The 18,141-nt window shown below is 49.7% G+C and overlaps 1 protein-coding gene across 1 annotated transcript in view; it reads left to right on the top strand.

Moving 5' to 3' along the window:
- The first annotated feature begins 9,256 nt into the window (after positions 1 to 9,256).
- Positions 9,257 to 18,141, top strand: part of Jakmip1 (janus kinase and microtubule interacting protein 1) — a 146,902-nt gene continuing 138,017 nt past the window's right edge. The window contains exon 1 of the mRNA XM_058572424.1: positions 9,257 to 9,472. The gene's annotated coding sequence lies outside the window, so the exon portion shown is untranslated. The remainder of the gene's footprint in view (positions 9,473 to 18,141) is intronic.

The following is an 18,141-nucleotide window of genomic DNA, read 5'->3' as shown; positions in this document are numbered from 1 at the left end:
CTGCTCTCCACACAGTGCCTTGTGGGCTGCTCACCTCCACAGGAAGGCCCAGGAGGCCTCAGAGCTCTGGTGGGCCTGCAGCTACCGGACGTAGCTCTGCATGTCCTCCTTGGGCTGGTAAATGTACTTCTGGAAGAAAGGGACAGAGATTCTGAGGGTCCCCTGACCTGGGTGAGTGTTCTCTTGTCCAGTCTCCCTAGAGTTCTTTAGGCGGTCTCAGGAGGCTTCTGCTCACACATTTCCAGGGGTAGGGGCCTCACTACTTCACAGCAAGTTCATTCCTTGTTTAAATAGCCTGCAACTGCAGGTTTCCCTTCCATCCTGCCGGGGTGGTCCGAGGGCTGCAGGGAAGGTGTCCCTGCAGGGACATTAGACTTTGATTATCTTGCATGCAAACATGAGCACTTTCCCTGTGCAGGGTCCTGGACTGGACATGGCAACATAGAGACACATCAGACCCCGCCAGGCCCAGGGACGCTCACCAGCTGCCCCAGCTGCTCTGTCTCCCTCTACAGTGGCAGCTCTCTCCTTCCTCCCCAGGCAGATCCTGCCTCTCTTTCAGGCGCCACAGATCACCTTCATCCTCAGATGGGTCAGGAGCTTCCTGGATTCCCCTGGCCAGGAATTCTTCCGTTGGGGCCAGACACCAGCACCTTAGATTACTTGTGTCCACACGAGGGCTCTCGACTCACTGGACTGCAAGTTCCTTGAGGGCTGTGGTGCTGAGACACTGATGGGTGGCTGTTGGCAAACCCAGAAATCTCGGGTGGGGAGGTCTCCTTAAGAGTACTTGTCAGGTAATTAAAACTCAGCAATTACTTCATGCCTTTGGTAGTTTGATATAACTAATCAGACTATTGAGTGTACTTTGTTTAAAAAGCACCAGTGGGTTGGCAGGTCCTGGTAAGCTGTGGTGCTGACAGTTCCTCAGACCACCTCTCTTCGGGCTCCTGGACTCTTGCCCACTGGCCTCTGGCCTCTTCCTGCAGAGACTCACATGGCCAAGTGGACGGCAGACGATGGTACAGGGCACAGCTTTTAAGACTGGACTTCAGAGGAACCCTAGGCATTCAGGAGGCAGGCTGGAGGGAGGACGTCTGGAAGTGAAAGCAGTCACTCCTAAGCCCTGGGTTGGAGGTTTTACATCCCATTGCACAAGAGCTGCCTAGGCTCTGCGACCACCATGCTCATTTGCAAAGCCAGCGTGATTTGGTGACTGCCGGGCAGACTGCAATGGAGGGGCTTGGGCGCTGTAGTGGGTGAGACTAACTGCCCTCTCCCAGCCCGTAGCACAGTGGCTTTGCTTTGATCTGTTTCACATTTTAGCATGTGTGTGCTGGGCATACTCCCCTGTTCCCCTTGTTTCCTTCCAGATGGAAGGAGTGCCCTCAGCTTTCCCTCCTGGCCTCATGCGCCACCCTCCCCTCCACCCCAGAGAAGGGGCCCATCTGAGTGATAAACCTGGGAATGGCAACTAGAAATCCTCAGCAGTGTCCCTCCCTTCCTTCTCTACCCTGAGATCTGCTGCCTGGCAGAGAGCCAAGGCTCAGGACTGCTCTTGGCAACGTGGCCAGGGCCTGCCCTGCTCAGGACAGCCGAGTTGTCCAACCTGGCCCTCTGCCAGCAGCTGGTACCTGATCCAAAGCCATCCTCCACCTAGGTTTTTGAGAATAAAACTGGCATTTAATCAGGCTGGCTATTGGATAGTTCCCAATTTGTTGCAAACAGGGTTGGGAGAAAAGCGTGTTATGGATTGATTCCCCTACTTTGCAATCAAGAAGAGTTTCCATGACCAAACAAGTTAAAACTGCAGAAGTTTAAAGAAGCTCATCTAAGGCTCACTGCATTTGACCAAAGGAAGGACACTCTAGAGGCAGGGCACTGTACTGGAGAAAGGACTGCCTTGGGACAGGGCATGCCTAGAAGGGGCACTGGAGGGCTGCTTGGAGGAGGTGACACTGGAACAGGCAGGGTTTGATGAGAAGGTGGAAGGGTGAGGGTGTTGGGAATGACATTGGTCAATGACACGTGTTTCCTGGTAAAAGGGCTTGGAGTGCACCCCCCTAAGAGGATGTCTGTGCCCTTGGTCTAGCACACACCACTGCAGCAGATGAGCAGGTGCTCTGTGACAAGGAAATCTTGTCAACTAATTCCCTTGGTGGAATTAGTTGGAGAGATACTGCTGGCTAGTGCTCACACTTTGGGACATTTGTGCCCATTAGTCCCTTGTCTCTCCCTGTCATCCCCATCCCAAGACAGTGGGGACCTTGTCTCTCTTGCTCTCAGTTGTATCCTCAGCATCTAGAACAGTGTGCAGAGGCCCCCACAATAGTTTCTTTACGTTTAACCAAACTACATCTGATGTACCTGAGAGTGCCGCAGGGAAGAATCTATTTATTTTGGTCTGTTCCGGAATCTCCTGCACTTACATGACAACTCAGCTATGTTCATGGACCGTCCATTCTGCCTAACCCGTTTAGGAGGAGCTAGTCATTGATTGCAGGGAACGCTCTCTCTGGCTCCAGGGTGAAGAGGGCCTAGGAGGGATGGACCCTGCTTGAGGGTGAAGGCTGCTGGGGCCACTCTGCAGACGGGGACTCCCCCCACCAGGGGAGTGAGACTTACTCACTTTTTCACTCCAGACAGCTGTGCCCACTGAGTGTCCACCGTCTTCGTTATTCTGTAAAAGGCAGGCTGAGGTGTTGGGCCTGCAGCCGGCCCCTTTGGGTTTAGGAACATCTCATATCTGTGCCTAGGAGCACCTGCTGCCCTGAGAGCAGCACCCAGAGGGGTCAGCAGCCTGGGTCAGTTATTTCCACTGTGTGGTTTTCATAAGAATAAGTCACGGTTTGGCCCATATTTTTCAATTTAACCAGAAAAATGGAGGTTAATTTAAGGAAAGAAAATACTGCTGTGGTTGGTTCACCCAGAGCCCAAGGAAAGGCCAAAATCCAGAAGAGGGCTCCCAGGGGCAGGAGTTGTGCACAGGCAGGTGGCCGTGTGTGACCAGGCATATGTTCCCATTCCTATTCCCCCAGGTCCTCGCCTTGACGCCCCCTGCTGGCAGGCCAGTGCTCCACCCACCCTCCCCATTAGGAAGGCCCCAGTCTGAGGGAGAGTGAGAAAGGCTTCAGACTGGAACACTCCCGTGATTTAGAGGAATGTGAGGAAAAGACCTCAACTTTAGAATTGTGTGTGTCCTGTGCAGAGAAACCTATACAAACTTCCAAAGGAAGGAAGGGGACCCTTGGGCCATGGCCAGTGACTGATATAGGTCTTCTCTTCGGTAGCACAAGATGCAGAGAACAGGAGCAGGTCGCAGGAAAGGGGTGTGAGCCTTGACAGAGGTCAGCCAGCTTGCCAGGGCCGCAATGCACCTGTGCCTTCAAGCCCCGAATGGGAACCAGACCTGCTATTCCCAAACCTCCCCCTTTCCTGCCCACTGCCCACACCTAGTTCATACAGAACTACAGCTCAAAGAACCAGACAACCCACCCTGCTCCCCCTGTAGTGTGGGCCTCCTCAAGGGCCTGAAATGAAGAGAGGAAAGCTGAGATGGGATGGTGGCCTGGTCCTCACGGGAAGACCTGAATGGACTCTCACTTTGGGCCAGCATCTCCCAGCATCTCCCTGCATCTTACTCTGTGGTAGATGCATGGGAAGTGGGCAGGACCCCTGGGGGTTTCTTTCCCAGCCTTTGTGCCAGCCTCTTTTCCCTTTCTGAAACAGAATTCCACAGAGGAAGACCTTCAGTGATGGCTTAGCATATCTGAATCCCAGCTGACAACTGTGATGGGGACCACCAACAGGGGCCTCTCGCCCCACACAGGCCTCTCACCTCCTAGCAACTCTGCAGAGCACCAGTTATGGTCCACTTGAGGGTAGACTGGGCAGCTCCATGGTCACCTGCAGGTGTGGAAGTCCCTCCTGTCCAAGCTGCAGGATGCTGACCAAGGTGTAAATTGCTGGGTTCACAGTGGGGCGGGACCTGGCTGTGGTGCTGAGGTGCAGCAGGCAGAGGGCTGACTTTTGAGCTTGACAGATGCCAACCCTGGGTTCCTGTACCAGCCCTGCTCCCACCTGTGGCATTTGGCAAATTATTAGTAGCCGAGTGCCTCAGTCTTGCAATCATAAATGAGGATCACAGTTGTCACTACCTCGTGGGTTGTAGTGAGCATTGACTGTGACAATTTTTGTGCAGTCCTGAGAACAGAGCCAGGCCCCAGTAAGTGCTTAGTCAGTATGGGATGTTACGACACAGGCCCTTCCCGCACTGAGCCAGTTCTCAGGAAGAAATCCAAGCTGCAAGTACATTTCATTTATGGACTTACCAAGTTATCAGAGGCCTCACTATGGTCAAGTCCCCATGGATGGCTGGAGGCTAGACACAGGCCCTGCCTTCCAGTGGCTCATTATCTGATGGAGAAGGCAGATAACATATCAAAATTGCAACAATTCATTATAGGGGTTGGGAGTTACAGAAAAACAGCCCAGCTGTCCCTGTCTCAAGTCTCAGTTTCACATTCTCCAAAACCAAACATGCATGCAGCAAAAATGGTGGAGATAATCAAAGTATGGCCTTAGAACCCCCAACTCAACCATATCAGCTTCTGGGTTTCCAAGTTCCCTTGCCAACTTGCCCACTTGGGCCTTCTGGGCAGGAGACACAGTAAGCCTTAGGTCCAGCAGGTGAGGGGAGTGGTGCTGCAACTGCCAGGTCACATGTGCAGGAGCCCCAGGACAGAGGTGGGCTGGCCACATGCAGGTTAGGCAGGGTCAGGGCATTAAGGAGCAGGTGGCAAAGCCCAGGTAGGGACGTTGTATGTTAATAAGATAATGCTGCAGAGGGAGCCAAGTGGCAGGCACAAAGTAGTGCTCCATGAATGACATCCTCACTGGCAGCTCCCAGAATCTGCAAAGGACACTTTCAGCACCCTGGAGAGCTCCTCTGCCGCTGGGTCCAATCTCTCTACTACTCACCACTGGGGGCCATAACCATCTCTACCAGGGGCTCTCAGATGCACAGGTCCCAAATCTGTGCCTTTGTTTTAGTAACTATGGTTTCTGGGTAAACTAAGAAACCACATGCCCCATTTGAAGCAGATCACCAGCCCATCCCACAGGAAGGGACAAAAGACGGTGTGCCATGGCCATTAAGTGGCACTGCCAAGCCTGGAGGCACACTTAGGACTTCTGTTGAAGCTGGTGCCTCCAAAGGAGACCCCAAACTGCCTGGGGTAAGGCAGAACATGGGCCAGGTCAGCTTGGCCCCTGTTAGGTGGCCACCGTGTCCTCTTTTCCTACTTAGCTCCTCTGCTGTAGCACCAGAGAAGCGTTTTGTTTTGTGTAACCAGAGGGAATATTTTAATACATTTTACTTTAATTCTCCATATTCTAGTATTTTAAGTAAAAAAATCAAAATAAATGTGCTTATCAAGTTAAGGCCATCCTTAGCCCTTTGTTTTAGCTTCCTTATTAAAATAAAATCCTTCTGAGTGGTTTCTTAGTTTACCCAGAAACCATAGTTACTGAGACAAAGGCTCTTGGGCAGGCTGCTGGGATATTTTTCTCAGAGGCTTTTTGTTCTTGTTGAATTTCTCCTGCAGGATTTATGCTAAATTGCCTCTGCCCTAAATAGAGCCACACAGAGGGCTCTGCGTCAGCAAGTGCGCCACCACGCGGACAGCACTGCCTAGCGAGGACCTGGGCTACAAAAAACAGGAAAGTGACAGAGCCGGAGAGGCTGTTGTTCTTGCTTGTTTTTAAGAATGGAGCTAACAGCGCTGCAGAAAATCAACTGATGGATAAAAACTGAAGAGGAAAAAGAGTCCATCCAGTAAGGTCTCCATGGGCACAGACCTTCTATGCTCAAATCACAGGGGACAGTGACTTTTAGATCACTGGCTTTACAGGTAGGATTTTTGTTTCACAGAGAACCCTGCTCCACCACTCTCTGCACCTGTTACCTGGGGAAGGTCACTAGACCTGTCTGAGTCGGCCTCCATCTGTGAGATGGGCCTGGCCCATGGTGAAGGTCACACAGGGAGGATCAGGCAAAGGGGACGGTGCCATTACTTATGACGGTGCTGGCTCCAGGAGCAAGGGCCTGGGTTACACTCCGCACACATTCTTCTGTGCCCTGGAGTCTGTTAGGCACAGCCACCCAGTGGCATGACCTCTGCGTGTCAGACACCCGTAAATTACAGCAAACCCCTGAAACCAAGCGCCACTTTGCTAGGACACAAATGGAGAGCTCTGAGGGAGGCTGGTTTGGAGGAGACGCCCCCACCTGTCAGACTTGACCCTCACCCTTCTCTCGGGGGAGCATTATGGCTAAAAGTGTGGGTTCTGGACCCTGAATGTGTGGGACCCAACACCAGCCCCAGGGATTGGTCGCTCATTATTGGCCACACACATCACCTGAGGCCCTCAGTTTCCTCTTTAATGAATTAGGGAGAATTCCAGACCCACTGCGCAGGGCCACGGCGAGGTCTGTTTACCCCACTCCTCTCTGCAGAGCGCCTGCTCTGTGCTGAGCACCGTGGACATCAGCATGCAGAACAAACATCCCTGGCCGCTGGAGTTTACATTCTGGGGAGCAGGAAGGAGGCAGTGAAAACATGAAGTCCTCCAGGCGGTGCCTGGCCTCAGCAAATGTTAGCTGTTATTTCAGAGGCATTTTAAATTGGCACATTTGTAGCTGTCTATCACTGGAAATGTCAAGAGTTGACTGCCATCAGCTTCCTGCCCCCACCATTCAGGAAGGAGGCAGGGCAAGGATTGTGACCTCACTGCACACTGGGGGGGAGGAGGTGGCAATGGCAGGCTCGTGTAGCTAGGCCCATTAGGTGCATGCATAGCCATGGTTTACACCCCCTACCCCCCACGTGTAGATGGGGAAACTGAGGCATGGGGAGCAGAGTGATGGTGATCCAGAACCACACAGGCAGGGAGAGGCCAGGTGAGATCTTGAACCCAGGTCTCCTGACTGCCAGCCCCAGGCTTGTCCCCTGCACCACCTACCTCAGTAGGTGCCTCTTCAAATATGACCCCATCAACCAACCGTGCCCCTATTTAACAAGCCACAATATGAAAACACCCAGGGGCCAAATGACCCCAAGAGTAAGGAAAGACAGGAAAGAACCCACAGCTTTCCCTGGGACCACCTAGGAAGAGGAAGTAGGCAAACAGCCAGGACCAAACCCAGAGCTCCAGGATGTCCTGGCCTGTCCCCTTTCTGTATCTGTGTGGCCAAGCTTGGTCTAGACCTCAGGGCCCATCACTCACCTGTGCTTATTTTTCAGTGGATTCTTTGCTTTGAATCATAACTCATGAGTGTGGCTCAGAACTTCAGGTCCCCAGGGATGGCAGTGGAAAGGTAGAGCTGGCTCCACCCTGGCCCTGCAGCTCCCAGAGCCCTTCCTGGAGGCGGCCTGGGCCAGGGGCTCTTCCTGGGAGTCCAGAACTAGTCTGCACTTCTGTCCCCTGGACAATGGCACACCACTGCCCTCAGGTGTGTCTTTTGCTGGGTCTAGAGCCCTTTCTGTGCCAGCACATCCCCAGCTGCCAGCATCACAGTAAAGGCTGTACCATCTTCACCGTGTGCATAGGCCACAGTGTGTTAGCAGCCCCTGGGGTGGCCCCAGAGGTCATTCCTGGTCTCACACAGGTGCACTTCATGTGTGTGCTGAGCTCTCAATGAATGAGCTTGCCAGGTCAAGCAGCTCGTATGTTTGTGGTCCAGAGGGACCTTTCTCCAGGGCTGGGCCCTGTCATTACCCCCAGCAGGCTGGGGCTCCCAGGCGAGGTACCATTGCTTCCCTCTGCTCATATCATCTTCAGCTCCCTCTGCCTGGGGCAGGAAGCCCAGGCACCCCAGCAGGACATTCAGGACTCTGGAGGACCAGGCCTCAATCCCCCAGCCTCCCACTCATCCAGCCATATAATCAACTCTGAAAGGTAGTGATCGAAATGCGTGATCATCAGGCCCTTTATATATCTTCTCCCATTTAATCTCAACCTTGACTCTTATTACTATGAAAACATCCATTTTACAGATGGAGAAACAAGTCTACAGAGTTCAGTGATTTCCCAAGTGTCCACAGCAGGGGAGGGGCAGATGGGACCCTCTACATTGGCCTGCTCTCTTCATCTCACCAACAAGTAGAAATCCTCTCTGATCAAGCGCAGCCCAAAGCCCTAACCCCAACCCTCAGATCTCCCTATGTTGACCCTTTTCCTGGGGTCCAGGCAGGAAGATCCCACTGGTAGACTGCCCCTGGCTGGTTCACTCATACCATGGATAGACAGAAGAATGAGCTGCCTGGCCCCAGACAGGGGCTATAGAAACAACACCACGTCTCAGTTCCACCAGACGTGGGACTAGGGTGATTTCTTTGACCAGAACTCTTTATTTTCAGAGCCTAGGAGTGCTTCATGACTTGGCCAACATGGCCAATTCAGAGAGCAACAGCCTGGAGCCCAGGCCTCTGGACCACTGGACAGTACACTGGTCACACCTATGACTCAGATGGCTTTGGGGCCTGCTCTGCCAACCTGAGATGGGATTACTAAGGGGGATGGGTGATGGGATTAAACGGCAAGAAAAATAACCAAGAACTGCTCTTACTCTACCTTCAAGGTCCACCTGGAACCTGAGAAAATTGTCTTTGAATTCAACTTTGGGCTGAAAAGCCACCAGCCCTCTGACAACAGGGGCACATGGTTAGATCTCCCCTTAAATATCCTGCAAGCGCAGAGATCAGGATTGGGGTTTTCTGCATAATGAGTTCTGGGCAGGAACCTGAACCTTTCCAGCTCAGTTTCAACATCTGCATGGTTGGCGCCACGCATTGACCCCATCGATCATGATTTGAATCTAATTTGTGCCCTTAAAGACCTGTGGGGCCAGGCTCAGGTCAATGAACGACTACTTCAGGTTCTCACTGGGCTTTGGGACAGTCCCTCCGCCAGGTTCTTGTTGGTGTCACATGGGACAGGTGAGCGCAGTTGTGCTGAGGGCATGCCCAAAGCGCCTTATCAAGCGCTACTCTTAGGGCGAGAGTGGCCTAGATTGCGCTTTGCCACCCACTCAGAGCAGCGGCGTCACCAGCGCGCAGCCTGGATACGCCGGCCGGTCCCCACCTGCCGCTGCGCGCCGGGCCTCATTAGCACTGGCTGCCACGGGCGGCTCTGGGCCGCCGCCCCAAGTCATGTACCAGGCACCTGCGCCACCGGCCAGGGCACAGGCCCGCGTCAGTGCCCGGGCCTAGAGCGATTCCAGGCATCGGCACCGGGCCTCGGGGCTGGGGGCCCTGGACACCTGAGCCCTCTCGGGAACCACCTCGCAACGCTGGGGAGCAGGAAGCGAGCAACAAGAGGGAATGGGTACGCAAGTCCAGCCACTGACCCGCGGCCTGGCCGCTGTCCCGCTGCACGTCGCCAGCCTGCCGGGGCTGCCACCCCACGCCCGGTGAGCGGGGCCCCCAAAGATCCCGGCTTCGGCCCGTGAGCTGCGGCTGGGGGTCGCGGGTTCCGGCCACGCGGGACCGGGTCGCGCGCAGGGCAGGGTGCGAGTAGCGCCGCGAATCCTTGGCTCCGGGCTTTGCAAACAGCCAGGGGCGGGGCCTGAAAGGCGGGCAGATTGCGGGCGGGGCCGGCTGTGGGCGGGGCCGAGGATTGAAAGCCCCGCCCCGCCGGCTGCTCACGTGGGCCATTCTAGACCTACAGTGCTGCTACAAAATGCTCACAGACAGGTGGTGGCGAGGAAGATGCCGTCTAGTCTAAATTCTTCACATGGGCCTGAATAGACTCGGGTTCCCAAAAATACACCGTACTGATCGCTATGGCGAAATTAGAAAATCCAGCCAACCACCACCTTCATATTAAAAAACAAAGTTAGGGGCTGGGCCTGGGGCTCAGTGGTAGAGGGCTTGCCTTGCATGTGTGAGGCACTGGGTTCGATCCTCAGCACTACATAAAAATAAATAAAGTAAAGGTGAAACATAAAAATAAATAAAGCAAAGGTGAAAAGAAACAGAATTAATATACTTTAAATGGAAGTTTAAACATTTAGAAAAACCTCAAGCTCCACCTTGGCAGTGCTTCCCTGTTTGCATATTAACTCCCGGTCTTTGCCCGTGGTAATTTTTGAGGTTGCCTATGTGACCCCCGGTTCCCTGGAGCCAGACGGTCTGGGTTCATCAACTTACCTCTCCTGAGTGGCCATGGGCTGGTTACTTCACGTCTCTGGGTCTCACTTAACTCTGTTAAGTGGGGCTAGTAATCCGGCCCAGATAAGAGGATTCTGGGATTAATGAGTTTATATTCCTAAAGTACTTAGGAAGCATTCCCCAATTACCTTAGCTGTTATTACTGAGATCTTCCTCCACAGTAATTACATAATAGCGTAATTCAGCCACATCATACTCCCCCAAAGCTCTCCACTTCAATCCCTTGTTTACTTTTGTTGTTGTTGTTGTTTTGTTTGGTGCTAGGGATTGAACTCAGGGGTGCTTAACCACTGAGCCACATCCCCAGCCCTTTTTATTTTGTTTAAAAAATTTTGAGGGCTGGCATTGTGGCTCAGTGGTAGAGTACTTGCCTGGCACCTGTGAGGGACTGGGTTCTCAGCACTATAGAAAAATAAATAAAGCATACAATTTGATGTTTAAAAAAATATTTTTTGAACAGGGTTTCACTGAGTTGCTTAGAGCCTCACTAAATTGCTGAGGCTGACTTTGAACTTATAATCCTCCTGCCTCAGCCTCCCAGGATTATAGGTATGTGCCACTGTGACCAGCCCTTCTTTACTTTTTAAACCAACCAACATCTTCAGCAAATGAGTTACTAAAGCTTTCTGTTCCTCAGTTTCCTTCTCAATAGAATAGAGTAGTATTTAAAGCTTCCCAGGGATGTTTGAGAGTCAAATGAGACGCTGCAAGGGGTGAATGAGTACAACAGGTCAATATGATGGGTATCACCTGGTCAGTAAGAACCAAAACAATGGCTGTTATCACTGGGTGTCCTCAGATGCTCAAGGGGTGTCCCAGGGCTGAGCCAACCTGGGCTGGGCCTCCAGAGCAGGAGAGAGCCCAGAGGGCTAGTGCACCCAACCCTTTCTTCAGGGAAGCAAAAGGCCCAGGAGAGGTCCTAACACTTACCACATGAAGCTCCTTCTACCTGCGCACACATCTTCTCAATTCTGTGTCGCTAAGTGTGGCAAAGACACACTGAGATCCACCTACTGACAATTATGAGCAATTAATAAATAAATAAGTAAATCCTTGAGAACAACTGAGAAGGATAAAAGAACCTTCAAGTTTCAAAATAAAAGAACCTTCAAGTGAGACTCTTGCTCTCCTACATCAGCCCCACAGAAAGCCACTGGGAGCGAATCAGCATGGTAAGGACATGCAGATGGACCAATAGATGAGGACAGAAGATGGAGCCAGAGTTAAACTGAAACGTGTTAGATTAATGTATGACAAACATGATCCTCTGCTCAATGAAAAAGAATGAATTAATAATAATGAACTCCATTGTATTTCAAAAATACAAGTAGATTCTGAAGACCTAAATGTAATAATAAATATCTTGTAAGGACAAGGAAGCTTGGGGTCCCACAGTGTGGTCATGTGGATTTGCTCAACTGATGAAAACATGGAAACAGGGATTATTTACAACAATCTTAAAATGTGTGACTAAATTCACAGGAAAATCCAAGGATCAAACCTCTTCCCCCAAAGAGGAAAACCCAGTACAAAGATTGGCTATGAACATGGAAATATGACCTTGCTAATTAACGAGCTACAGGAACCTGAGTCAGATTGGAGGGACGAGTCCTGTTGAGGACGAAGGACAGAATCTATCTATCTCTACTGCCTCTGGTGCAAAAACGTAAAAAATAATGGACACAGTCTTTCTTGAGAATCAGAGCAGAGAATCTCTCCAATGTGTGTCTGAGATTCAAATTTATACTCCCCCAAGGTTTTGTAAGATCACTCATGGGCTGGGGTCGTGGCTCAGTGGTAGAGCGCTCGCCTAGCATGCATGAGGCGGAGTTCAATCCTCAGCACCACATAAATGTACAATAAAGATGTTGTGTCCACCTAAAACTAAAAAATAAATATTAAAAAAAGAAAGATCATTATTTAAATAGTTACTAGGTGGTAGAGCCCCTGAGTCCTGAAAAAGCGAATGGCAATGCTCTCCTCCTGATGGAAGACAGTTTTCTACCCAGGCCTGTCACTTTGGGCCACATCTGAGCTCAGTATAAAAATTATTCAACACACAAAGAAATAACTCAATGTAAGTGAGAGTCAGCATAAATGCAAACAACAGGTTTAGATCCTCAAGCATTTCTGATAGTAGGCACATACTTCACAGAGAAAAAAATAATCAAATATAAACACATCGGATTTTTTAAAAAATTTAAATGGAATAAAGTTCAAAGAGCAAAAGTCAAATAAGATAACCAGAAAAATTTGAAAAAGAACCAAACATTGTGTAATAAGAATATAACAAATAAAATAAAACCCTTAATTGATGGGTTACTTAGCAGATCATCTTGGCTAAAGAGGCAATTAGTCAACTGGAGGACAGACTGGAAGACATTATCCAGAATACAATTCAAAGTGGGAAAGAAATGAGAAATAGGAAAGAGGTTTGGATAGATATGAGAGTCTCACATTTTTCTAATTAGTTTCAGAAGGTTGAAACAGAGAAAACAGAGGAGAGGAAATATTTGATGAGATAGTGGCTGAGAATTGTGCATAATCGTTCAAAGATACCGAACTTCAGATCTAGGAAAAAACGCATACCGAACAGCATAAATAGAAATAATCTGGATATATGTCAGATTAAATAAGTAGGCATCAGAGGACTCAGAAACAGTAAAATAAAGAACACAAACATTGTACAAAAGAATAAAAGGACCATATTTCACCAATTCTAAGATACACCTTTTCCTGCAACTTAACATGTCTGAAGTTGGTGCAGCCTCACTGCAGAAGGAGTCTCACAGTCGAAACTGAGACAGCTCTTTTTTCTTGGTGGATGTAAACTAATGGTGGGACATATTTTCAGTGGTGTCTCAGGATGAAATGGACTGGCCACAGACGTCCAACAGCAATCACAGAAACCCAACGAGAGAAAACTAATCTGTTCAAGGTGTGAGAAAAAATAAAATTAGGGGATTTTCTGTCCATGAGGAAAACCAGATACACCATTTTTAAAAACTGTCTTTAGATATTGGAAACAGAGCAGATCAGTGAAGCTGAAAGAAGAAGAGCCAATCAGGCGAAATCTCTGATGACCTGCTTCCTCGCTGGAGCCACTTTCTTGACTGAAACAGGAAGAGGAAGCAAAGCAGAGTGAGGTGGTTTTACTGAGCTGAGAAGGGATGGAGGCCAAGGGAGGCCCTTGCAGCTGGATTCGAGAAGCAGAGAAGCAGAGGAGGGAGCTGGGCACAGAAAGCTCTTGAACTCTGCCCTGGGGTCCTCTTGAATCTCTGTGTGAATAAGCCAAGCATAGATTAGGTGGCACTTCTTGAGTTCAGGCAAAGAAAAACCATATGGAAGCGAGAAATTGAGTAACTGTTGGATCTCTGAAAGACGGAGGAACACGTGGGTTCCAGTCAGCTACAGTGGAAAGACCTTGTTGAGTCTCCACAGCTCTTAGCAGAAACTGCCCAGTGGCCTCGCCTCAGGAGTAGGGCTGACCTAGCTCTAAGGTGAAAGCAGCCCTAGGACGCACACTAACAGAGACCAAAACTAGACTCTAAAAGCATCAAACTGCAAGGCACGGTGGCACACATCTGTAATCCTAGCAGCTGGGGAGGCTGAGGCAGGAGTTCAAAGCCAGTCTCACCAATTTAGCAAGGCTCTATGCAATTTACCTAGACCCTGTCTCTAAAAAGAAATGTAAAATGAACTAGGGATGTGTGGCTTAGGGATTAAGTGCCCTTGGGCTCAATCCCCGATTCAAAAAAAAAAAAAGAAGAAGCATTAAACTGATGCAATTACATAATAATTAACTATCTGACAGAAGTCAAATATTCTTTAAAGGAAGAAAACAAAACTAAATAGCAACACAAAATTCACAATGTCCTGTGTCTACTAAAAACTGATTAGCTGAGGCTGTAGCTCAGTGGTAGAGCACTTGCCTAGCATGTGTGGGGCACTGGGTTCGATCCTCAGCACTGCATAAAAGTAAATAAAATAAAGGCATGCTGTCCATACACAACTTTAGATCTATAAAAAAATAGGTCTATAAAAAAATTTTTAAAACTGACTAGACAAATAAGGAAACATGAAAATGTCAACATGGCTAGGGAAAATAAGTTAATAGAAAGCAACTCAGATATGAGAGAGATGATGGAATTGGCATTCAAGGACTTAGAGAAGCTACGATTCATATAGTGAAGGCTCTAGAGAAAAATATGAAACTAATGGAAAGATAAAGTAGGATAAAACAAAGAACAACTGGAACTTCCAGAACTGAAACATGCAATCTCGGACATGAAAAATTCATCAGACAGGCACACACAAGTTGAGAAGATGAAAAGTAAAGCAACAGAGAATCTGAAAATAGAGCAACAGGAACTCTACAAACTGAAACAGAGGGGAAAAGACAAAGGAAGGAATAAGCCCCAGTGACTTGGGGACGGCACCAGAGATTACACGTAATTGGCCTTGGAGGAGCCATAGCCAAAAGAGTGTTTGAAGAAATCAAGGTCAACATGTTCTGAATACAAAGATCCAAACAGCTTAACAAACTTCAGGCAGTGCACGCAGCACGCACCTGTGCCCACCCCCACATGCGCTTCGCCAGTGCCCACTTCATAGTTGGAAATAATAAAGAAGATAATCTTAAAAGTAGCCAGACAAGATGTTACATAAGACATCAGCAGGTCTCATAGCTAAGTGTGGTGCTGGCATCAAACTTGACAAATAGATCAGTGGAACAGGGAAAGAGTCCAGAAATAGATTCAAGTATATGCGGTCGATTGATTTTTTTTTTTTTTGTACCAGGGATTGAACTTAGGGTAACTCGACCACTGAGCCACATCCTCAGCCCTATTTTGTACTTTATTTGGAGACAGGGCCTTACTGAGTTACCTAGCGCCTCGCTTTTGCTGAGGCTGGCTTTGAACACTCAATCCTCCCGCCTCAGCCTCCCAAGCTGCTAGGATTACAGGCCTGCACCACTGTGCCCAGCAATATTTTTTTCTAATATTTTTTAGTTGTTGATAGACCTTTATTTTATTCATTTATTTATATGTGGCGCTGAGGATGGAAGCCAGTGCCTCACAGATGTCAGAAGCTGAAGGAAGTAAGACAGTGTGATATTAGTGCAGCGATAGACAGACAGACCAGTGGGGTGAGAGAAGCAGAACAGGCATGTTGGAAACTCGATACATGTCACAGGTTAGACTGCAGCTCCCAGGGAGAAAGGATGGGCTTTTAAATAAATGATGCTGGGACCACTGGGTATTCCCTGAGGGAAGAAGGGAAATAGGATCAGTGGTCCCAGCCACCCCATTCCAGGGACATTAATTCTTAAAAGAGCAAAATCAAACTGGAAACATTCTGAAGAGGATATGGGAGCATATTTTTATTGCCTTAACACAAACAAGACATGAAAGGCACAAATCATAATGGAAAACACAGAAAAATAAACTATATTAAAAGTCATATTTCTGTTTACCCGTGGGAAACCAAAATAATGTCAAATGACAAGAGCTTCGCTGAAAAAGAAGACACAGGCAAAGCAGATACCCAACAAAGCATTAATGTCCAGAGGGGTAAAGAATTCCTGAAATCGGTAAGAAACGCCGCCCAACAGGCCAGGTGCAGGGAGAGCTGTACTTGTGGAAATGAAAGTGTGAGGACCACACCCACACCCACACACCACACCCACACCCACACCCACACCCACATATGACTGTTCAGCCCCGTGGGTCCGCAGAGAAATTCACCACTGAATTGTTCTGAGATACCGCTTTCCCCTCACCAGATTAGCAAAAATGTGATTTTGCCAACACTGCATGCTGGCCAAGACGCGGAGCTACTGGTTTTCTTACAGACGATGGGTTGGTAGCTACTCAGCTCCCAGTTCTACAAGACATACCACAGACTGTGTGTCTTAAGCAACAGGAATCTAATTCCCCATAGTTCTGGAGGGTGGAAGTCGGCATGGTGGGGCTGGCCGTCTCCCAGGGTAGGAGATCATCCCCTGCACCCCTTCTGGTAAGGGCACGAATTCCATCTGTGAAGGCTCCACTCTTGTGGCTTACCAAGGACCTCATCTCAAATACCATCACCCTCGACATATGAATTTGGGGAGATGCAAACACTGGTTCCACAGTAATTGAATAATAAATTGACATAAATGCTTGGGAGGACTGTTTAGTGATATCGTGCCAAGCTGAAGACAGTCATGCCCCATGACCTGGCCATTTCACTCTTAGGACATATACTCTAGAACAGTGGTTCTCAACAGGGGTGGCGTTGCCCTGGGGGGACATTTGGCACCCTATGGAGCTGTCACACCTCAGGGATGCCACTGATCTATTGGGTGGTGGCTGGGGACGCTGCCATGCTTTGTATGATGTCCCTCCTCAAAGAATTATCCTACCGGAAATGTCAGTGGTTCTGCTGCTGAGTAAGTCTCTGGCCGTGATCTACAGGTTTCCTAACCTCCTACCTAGGGCCCTCGTGAGGATTCACCAGGCTGCTACTTGTGGCTGTGTATATCTGCCTGCTACTGAGCACGTTCAGCCAGGGTTTGCTCCACTCCAACTCCTCCCCACCTGCCCTGGAAGCACAGTCCATCACCCACTGCCAAGAGAGCGTTCCTACAGGACAGGTTACTTCAATGACCCAGTGTGGGGGCCACTTTAAGGGCCCTGCCCTCTCCTTTTGCGGCCAAGCTCTAACGGCCTGTGGCTCTGCTCCTCCATCTCCCTTTTCTTGTCCAGTTCAACACCTGCCTCTGCCCTCCCTTCCAGCTGCTTGCAAAGGCCAAGACAACTGCAGTGGTGCCACGCCCTGTTTGCCAGGTATGCTAGTGTGGCCTTGTCAGGCTCTCCCACCTTGCCCGCCCTCAGAGGGTAGTGGGCCAGAAATCCAGGTCTGGGGCTTCGCATTTCTGCTCTTTCTGCATGTGCTCTTCCCCCTGCCTAGGGTGCCTGCCTCCCCTGCCTTCTCCAACGTTAGCCAAAGTGTTTCCTCCTCCAGGAAGCCCTCTGGGTTCAGGAGTGCCCTTGGGAGTTCCTTCCTCTGCACTTTCAGGCTGGCTACCCCATCACAATGGCACTGGTCCTCTTCCTCCCATGGGCCCAAGAGCCCCCGAGGGCAGAATAGCTGTTTCCCTGCTGTGTTCCTGGTGTCTGGGCAGAGCACCTGCAGACCCTGGTCACTGATGGGACTGGACTGTCCTGATGGCTTAGATAGGAGGTGACCCCTGAAAGCTCAGGTGTGACACACGCAAGGATTTTCAAGAGAAATGATTACATCATCAGAGCTTTAACATAATGTGGGGTAACCCACCGATGGGACAGGGAGGCTGTGGCTGGAGGAAGTAGGTCATGGGGGTGTCCCTTCAGATTTGTATTTTGTCCATGGTGAGCAGGAGCACTCTTGCGCGCTCTCTCTCTCTTCCTTCCCAGTTGCTGTGTCCTGAGCTGCTTTCCCTGCCACGCCCTTCCTCCATGAGGTTCGGCCTCACTTGGGCCCAGGGCTGTGGAGTCTACTCATGGTGGACTGAACCTCTGAAACCATGCGCCCAAATTAACTTTTCTTTTCTACAATTTTCTTTTTTCTTCTACCATTTTTTTTTTTTTTTTGTCGCAGTGGTGAAACAGCAGACTAACCGCCCCTGGGTGAGTCCTCTACTAACGCCCTACTCACGCCCTTCCTCAATAACCCTAGATGGCTTCCTTTCAGCTGGAAGGTCAAATGCAAACTCTGGGCCTTCTAGGCACATTGGTTCTCCCTGGGGCTTTCTTTCCTTTGTTTTCCTTTCTGGCAAGTTAACACTCCCCAAGAAGGCTCTGCCCCTCACACCAAGCCCAGCTCCAGGTGACAGGGTCCCCTTGCACTTCCCCTGCTCCATAGCATGACCACAGCTCTAGATAAA

This window comes from Marmota monax, unplaced genomic scaffold, assembly GCF_021218885.2.
Source record: "Marmota monax isolate L192 unplaced genomic scaffold, Marmota_monax_Labrador192_F-V1.1 WCK01_AAM20220418_F8-fsc00009, whole genome shotgun sequence".
NCBI classification, from domain to species: domain Eukaryota; kingdom Metazoa; phylum Chordata; class Mammalia; order Rodentia; family Sciuridae; genus Marmota; species Marmota monax.
Note: the sequence above shows the minus strand (reverse complement) of the source record. Positions and strands in the feature narration are given on the sequence as shown.